Genomic DNA, 8,843 nt, shown 5'->3' on the forward strand with positions numbered 1-8,843 from the left:
TTACATCAATACCCTGTGACTCTGCATATGCCTTTAAGATTTGACCAGCATTAGGAGCAATGTTAGTTTGATTACCAAGACATGTCACATTGTACTTTTGTCCCAGGGCTGACCAGTTGACATCTGCTTCCTCTTTATATGCAGACATTTCTTTCATGAATAATACTTTATCCCATTCTCTTTTTCCAGATCCCCAACCGCATTGCCAGGAGACTTCTTGCCCAGTTTTTCCAGCTAGAGTGTATTAAATACTCTATCAGTAGCATCATCAAGACACTCATAATGGTTTGCTAGACGAGTACAATCATAACTTGAAAATGACTGACCTGATGCAAGAACATTTTGCAGATCTTTATCATTTTCGGTTAGTTTGTCTTCTATTTCTTGTTTGTACAGTCTCTTTCTTTTCTGTTGATTTCTTTTATCTGATTTTATGTTTTTCTCCTTTGAAGTTGTGCTGAGTGTACCTTTGTTTAAGCCTTATTAAACTCAATATTGTAATTTTGCTGAAATGCACTGTTCAGTATGTCATATATCCTGCTGCCCTAACTACTTCTTTCTGCATAACTTTTGGTGATTTTCCATTCATTTTGGGTGATGTCATGATGGTTGATGATAAGGCAGCAGTTGCTTCACTTATCACTGGAATCACTGTTGTCTTGCAAGCAGTGCAATCAAAAGCAGTGTGTCTTCGCTTCCTGTAATCTAGCAAGCCTTGCCATGCACTCAATGAAAAATGTGTCAGAAAACGTTGTTTCTCTCCATTTGCATTGCACTTTTTCAAATTGCCTTTTACTTACTGCATTTTTTGGAAAGTTGGAATTTGCAGCCGAAATTTGTCCCTACTAACTAACATACTGTGATGAATATGCATTGTCTTACAATATCGTCCATACCTTTCCAGCATGCTGATATTTTTAGATGGTTGACACACCACAGACTTCTTACTTGTCATGACTTCCTTTGTACTTCGTGCAGCAATAACAATAAAGAATCAACAACACACTGTTATGACCAAAATATCAAGAAATTTACATCAAAATGCCAACGGGAAAACACTCTGTAGCAGACAGCTTTTTTATGAGCAGCGGGCAGCTTTTTGAAAAAGTCCGCCAAAATTGTAGAAAATCTGTACTTTATGCAAATTATATGCAAAATAGTATGTGAAATAGCCATACGCTTGTATCTTGATGTCGCGCATTGACAGGAATTTTTGACGAAAATCGTATATTTTGAGTTTTTCATGACGATTTATTTTGAGTTTTAAATTAACCATCACAACACCCATTGTACGTGTAAATGTCCAGTTATTTTATTGCAGATTTAAAAAATGAGCGAGAACATTGCTAAAATATACTATACTTATTTCTTAGTTTTTGTTAATTTGCAAAGAATTCCACTGAAACCGGCCGGCTACGCAAAAACATTGCCCGTAAGGATATATCGAAAGGGAAATCACTGGGCGCAGCCATTTTTGTTTTGGCTGGCTTAGATACAGAGCATGCGTACTGTGTAGCCTTGTTAGCAAGGAATTCGGTCGTACGATCGCTGAAGTCTCCAGGTCAGAAGTCTACACGTTTTCATGAATTCCAACCGCAAAAACAACATTAATGAGGAAACATATTCCCCAATTAGGTTACGTGGAGAATCTTTTATGAAAAAATGTACTGGCAATGAGAGGCACACATTATTATTGTTTGGAAATAAACCCGTAAAATGGCGATACCTCGTGAATGCTTCAAATCGTAAGGAAATAATCTGCATTTGAGAGGTATTAATCATAAATGCTCAAGGGCCATACAAAAAGTGAACAGAATACATTCGTCTGTATTAAAAAAATCAACTATTCAATTGAATATGTTTCATTTCACGGTTGGAATTTGAGGTATAATAGCGTTCATGAAATGTCGCATTTTCGGAGGCAATTTCAAGTCACGTGACAACATAACGATGACATGCCAACAAACCAATCGTTAATGCAAATAATATCCTACATGCATTGGAAATTCGGTGAAGATTGGCCCACTGATTTGTGAAAAACCCACATCTTCGTACGTGGGTGTTAATGTACAGTGTCCGTTGCCATCTTTAAGAGCCCATACCATGCATTAACGTACTCGAGCAGCAAACAAACGAAGAAACACACTACTGTTCCAAACAAATAATATACCCGTATATTAGAACACAAGCTATAAAAAACAGCAATGTGCAAAAACTGGGAACCCATAGAAAAGGACAAAACCTATGGAAACTATTCCCACAACAATGGATCATCGCATACAAAAGAAATCCAAACATACGCGATGCACTGATAAAGACCAAAGTCTACGCCATTAGGTAAAAAGCCGCGAAAAAATACACAAAACGATCTAAACATGATATTCCAGCTTTCTTTCTAGAAGAACAAGAGATCATTTACATAATTCGACATACATATAAAAATATGATAGAAGTATATCTATAGGCAACTGAGGAAGAGACAGAACGGGTTTCTAAACGTGGGGTCAAGGGGTCACGGTTGTCTCAGACACGCTCGACCACACCAACGTCTCGCAATGGCTTTTTTTAAAATTAACAACCTATTTGTTAATCTTCACACTAACAGACAAAATACAATATAGACACAAAACACATTAAAGCACATACAAGACGAGATAAGCGATGTGTGAAGCCTCTTTCCCTTTATTACGATACGATTCATCAGTGAGGTTGAACATCTTTGCATGATATGAGTGGCAACCCCGGTCACCTGTGCGTCGCTGAAAACTCGCTCGTGTTTCAGAAATCTTACTCGTATACATTTTCCGAAATGTGAGTGGCCCCCCCCTGGTCACCTGTGTGTCGGAAGTCACTTGTGTGTTTGAAAACCCAACTTGTATGTGTGCGCTGTTCCAACGCATGCGCATTAAATCTCAGTGAATTGTTTGCTTGTCGTCTCACTTGTGTAGCGAAGCTCACATGTATGTCGCGAAACTGAACTCACTCGTGTGTTTGAGAAATCTCAACCGTACACGCCTCTGTTACAACGCATGTACGATGCATCTCCGTGATACGTATCGTCACCAACGTTGACAGTGTGCAGTATTTATGGGGATGTGTTTGTGTATTATATAAGTTTGTGCGTCTTGTGTTGTTATGTATCTTGACCTTTCACCAATGTCTTCCGAGTGTCCTGAACTAAATGTATATGTGCTCGTGTATTAATCTCACAGATACCATGTGGACTTTAGAGAGCCTTCAGTAATTCCAGGGGGTGGGCTGGGGCAATTTCGCGCACACCTGTACCGTAAAATGTGATCCTCCCCCATTCTCCTGTCTAAAATGTGACCCTCCCCCTTGTCCGACATTCTAAAACTTGACCCTCCCCCAAAACCGCTGTGGTATTATCCCCAGGAATAATTAGAACAGTATCAGCTAATTTACATAACAATTGGTTCATTTGTTATGTTAGGGACAAATTACAGAGGGGAGGGCTGGTGTTTTTGGAGGGGTTGTCGCAATTTATCACGCGATAATTTTGTAAGAGATATGGTATTTCATACATTTGAGGGAGGGTCACAATATTTTGTGTAACTTTAACAAGGCAAGATGTGGCTGATATAGTTTTTCATCCAAAAATATCAAATCTTAATACATGGAGTCTATCAGGCAAATTATTGACAATTTTTCACCACAAAACATGCTATATCTGTATAAGATATATGTTTGATGATTTATTTAAATGTACTTTGCTTGAAGTACATTGCAGGAAGTTAAATGTGCCTTTAAGTAAAAAAAATTGATTTTGAAATTTCATCTAAAATGTTGGCTCACTATACATGGTAGTCTAAGATGAAACTTTGAATAATTTTTTAATACAATAATAGGTAAATGTTTGCATTTGTGTACACTTGATTATTTATATTAATGTTCTTGATTTGATTAGAATGGTTACAAGTCAAGGGTTGTGCATTAAATTTGTCTTTGGAATTTCACTGAAATGTTAATTCACCATGCATGGTCGTCTACGATGAAACTATGAATATTTTTTGTTTCAATACAAAAGGACGTGAATCTGTGCATGTATGTACATTTGATTATTGATATTAATTTTCTTGATTAGACTAGAACTAGAGTGATTATAAGTCCATGGTTGTGCATGGAATGTGATTTTTGAAATTTACTGAAATGTTGATTCACTGTACCTGGTAGTCAATGAGACAACAATGCACATTTTTTCCAATATAAAACTAACAATATATTTGCATTGATGTACATTTGATAATTGATATACACTTTTCGACCTGTCGCATATTTTTGTCACTTGTCTTTTATCAGTTTTAACTTTTCAAGGCGTTTCATGTGGGATACCAATGCATCTTATTTACTGGTGAAATTGTGGATAATGTCTACTTATTTAAAAGAATCGGCGTATTTCTTTTGAGATTTCCTATTCAGGAAATATCACACGGACAATCAAAGGTTTGGCCATAAAATCAGCTTCTGTGAAAAGTGGCCCTCCCCAAGGTAGGTTTATAAAAAATGACCCTCCCCTCGAAAAGTCGTCTGTGTTTCAGGCAATGTTTAACCCCAAAAATGACAAGGTTAGTGTAGACGGTTCTGAAGTGTTCCTTTTGACAGATAAGTGCTATGATACACAGCAGAACGAATACATTTGGTACCTCGAGTGCGCTACCCTGATATCTCGCTTATTTTCCAGTCTATAGGGCCTTTGACAATGTAGCGCCAGGTACGCAAGGTCGCAAATCCCAAAATAGCGCCAATGCATAACTGAAGCATATCTACCTGTGATAGAGAGTGCATTTGTGGCGTAAGCGTAACCATGATTTACAACAAAGTGATCGCAAATATGTGAGAGCAAGTCCAATCCAAAAACCTATCATGGCTATTGTCCAGGCACAAACCATTTCCAACTCTCTCAACTATCCAGGTCCTGTATACTTCCACGTATTATCAATTTACATGTGATGACTCATATTTTTAAACATAAGTTCTCCGAATGATAAACGACACAAACATGTCACATCTTATAACCAGGAGTTGACCCTTGACCCGAGCACGATCGATAAGCCACAGCACTGCTGCGTAATCACAGGTAATGTAATTGGATTATCTTTCTCACTAGAAATGTTTTATACATTACCAAAACCCTTGAAAATACTATTGAAACATGATGATTTGTCTAATCATGGAGCTTGAAGAGTGTTGTGATCTGTCACTTGGCATTGAACCAAGCATAACGAAAAGATGACATAGCAAACTTAGTTTTCCTCAGTTACGGCTTTTTACGAGCACAAGAGCAAATAAAACTGAGTGGTTCACGCACAACTCGACTCACCAACTGCCAAAAATAGAGGTTTTTACGCTAAAAACTCGAGGGCGGACATGAAACTTTCACTAAGGATAGATTTGACCCTCATGTTTATGATGAATGGTAATCTAGATTTTTAAGTCAAGGCAAATGATCAGTTTAAAAATGAAAAGGTTGACATTCGCCGTCGAGAAGCATAAATGTCCTTTGAGCCCAAAAAGAATTCATTCTGTGACCTCTATGAAGAGTAGGTCACAGCTTTGCGTATAGTTTTTGGGAGTATTTCTATCTGTGAAACCACTATTTTAGTTACCAATTTGGAGAGTATATAGGCATGTTATGCCCTTGCTCTTGTAATGTAAAAATTCAACTAATCTGCAAGAAACTTGTCCAGACATGTCTGAGTAATGACCCTTGACATAAAAAAGCCAGGTCTGAACCATGTTCAGTACAATAGAGACTTCCTATTATACCTGCAAATGCCTTTTTGACTGGTAATCTTTGTATATCAACATCTGCAGCAAGTGTTATCTGATTTAGTGCAGTCATTCAGGAAATAGATTTCTAATTACAAAAATTGTTTCCATGTTTAGGGCTAGGCTTACTAATCACAAAAGGTCAGTAAGTAAGTCAATTAATAATTCATGAACATGATGTCACAATGCGTTTTTACACTACTGGAAATCAATATCAATACCATGATTCAGCAAATTGTATTATTATTATTATTATTATCATTATTATTATTATTATTACAAGTTTAGGGGCTATAAGTATTATATAGAAATCTAATAATAGTTCATTGAGGCTGTGTGGAAATTCTGATAAAGAGGTGTTATATATTATAATTTTGTCAATAGGGGTGACTTCCCATTGATGTACGTGCAGCGCAGTTTTCTTCCATCAAAGTCACGACTATGAAAAAAGATTTCCAATATAAATTAACTCTCTCTCTCTCTCTCTCTCTCTCTCTCTCTCAAATTAACTCTCTCTCTCTCTCTCTCTCTCTCTCTCTCTCTCTCTCTTTTCTCTCTCTCTCTCTCTCTCTCTCTCTCTCTCTCTCTCTCCTAGGAAAAGATTTCCAATAGGCCTATAAATTAACACACTCTCTCTCTCTCTCTCTCTCTCTCTCTCTCTCTCTCTCTCTCTCTCTCTCTCTCTCTCTCTCTCTCTCTCTCTCTGCAGTGAAATTGCTATGCTGCGACCACCGAACGAATATTTTCCATACATTAGGAATAACATTAAAAGTTCATTATGAGTAGTATAAGCCTGCTTATAATATAATGAGCCTGATTATTTATGTTGACGTTTTATAGTTGGTCACGTGATTTGTATCTGTTTGCCTGTACGGCGTGAGTCTTGTTCAGCTTTAGAAGTTTATGCGTTATCAATACGCTAAAATGACGACAAAAATTGCCAGGAGTCGTCGAAGAGTAACGAAGCCATCGTCATCAGAGGCAGTTCAACCGATTGAATCAGAACTGACACGAATGGAGAAACTTGCAAAGGATGAATTTGGTCTGTCTGAAGATACCATCACCTGCCTTGTTTGGCTTTACCACCTTCCGAACTTTGAGAGCGATACAAGAACAAGATCTTCGTGACTTGGATATTTTGCCTGGGCAGCGCTGTCTAGTACGTGAGGCGGTTACTTCCTTACAGACTACCGATGAGGCGAGTACACCTAGAACCAGGAAGATGGAGAAAACGGGTCATCCACCATCAGTCGGTTCGACCGCAGCTCAGCCCGCCAAAACTTCAGCCATCGATGACAAATTTGGCGCGTCGGCCAACCGTGTCGACGTTGAGAACATGAACCCCAGCGAACGGGAGAAAGGTCAGAATCAGCCACAAAGTGATGTGCCTTCACTACAGGAACTGGATAATATAGAACAGTTACTGAGTCGCCTTCCAACGTCATCGAAAAGCGACGCTGGTGAGTTATCAAAATTCAGTAACATTTGCAATGCTACAACTTTCGCGCCAAAACGTCGGTCTGTACCACGGCCTCATGAATTCATTCGCCTTGAAAACGGCAAACCAGCGAAAGGGTTTGATGAAATCACTTGGGCTCAATTCTTGGAAGGAAATATGAAGATTTTAAGTATTCTGGTCGACCAGAAATCAGACGAAATTCGGGGCTACGTTCAGCACCTTGCCTTCATCGCCAGTAAAGCAAATAAATACAAAGCCAGTGCCTGCATGTTATATGACAACACGTACCGTGACGACCTCGAGTGTACAGGTGCCAAATGGGGGCCTTCAAATTCAGATGCTAACAACGTCGCTTTTGGCCCAAGTGACACTCTCGCACGATTTCGCACTCGTAAAGGGAAAGAATCCTTCACGGTTAAGAAAGACGACAAAACAAACGCTTGTATACGCTTCAACACCGGGATTTGCAACTCATCACAATGTCGTTATGCCCATGTTTGCCTGCAATGTAGCGAACATGGTCACCGAAAAGATGATTGTACCACATACACCAAGAAAACGGCGGAGAGCAAGAAAAAGACTGATAAGTGAACACTCTGTGATAATTCAAGCCAAGTCAAGTCTGCTTGTCAGAACGGAAATGACTTTCAAAAGCACTGTCTTGATGACCTTGACAACATCGCTGTGTTGTACATCCCGTCTGGAATTACAGAAAATGCTACTTTGTGTGAACACTTTGACACTACGGTTCCGCCAACTGTGAACGCTAACGTAGTCGATGATCCTCAACGCTATACATTACCATGGTCTCAGCTGAATACCCACGCTTGGGAAAATGAACTAGCCGACGACCCAGACAAAGATTTTTTACTTGACGGCATTCGGCATGGCTTTAAGATAGTGGATGATACCAATCACATTGAAAGCTACGAGTGTGACAATTACAAATCAGCCATCAATGCAGAAGTCAAACCTAAGCTGGATAAACATCTTTTGTCCGAACCTTGAACAAGGGAAAATTACATGTCAGGGGTCACAGAAACCCCATTGTGTGCACGCCTATGGGGCTGTCCCCAAAAAAGACTCTGATGATTATAGGCCTATAACAGACTGCTCTCGACCATTAGGCAAATCAATCAACGATCACATGTCTCCGCCAAAAACCAGCTACAGCTCGATCGACAATGTGATGGACAGTACGTCCAAAAATTGTTATTTTGCTATCGTGGATTTCAAAGGCGTATAGGTCTATACCTGTACATCCCAAGCACCGCACCTTGCAAGGCTTCAAATGGATGTTCGGACCTCATGATGCTAAGCAATGCCTATATTACATTGACAATTGTCTTTGCTTTGGTCTCTCCTGTGCACCTAGTATTTCACTCGCGTCTCGAACTCCACCGCACGTATGATGAGAAAACGTGGTTTTACTATTGTGAACTATTTAGACGATTTCCTTCTCATCAGCAAATCGTACGATGATTGCTTACAAGCACAACGTACACTGATTCGTCTTTTACGTTATCTGGGTTTCTATATCAGTTGGTCCAAGGTGCGCGGACCTGCACAGATTATTACATTTTTAGGTATCGAACTA

Source organism: Ptychodera flava, chromosome 4, assembly GCF_041260155.1.
Source record: "Ptychodera flava strain L36383 chromosome 4, AS_Pfla_20210202, whole genome shotgun sequence".
Taxonomy (NCBI): Eukaryota; Metazoa; Hemichordata; class Enteropneusta; family Ptychoderidae; genus Ptychodera; species Ptychodera flava.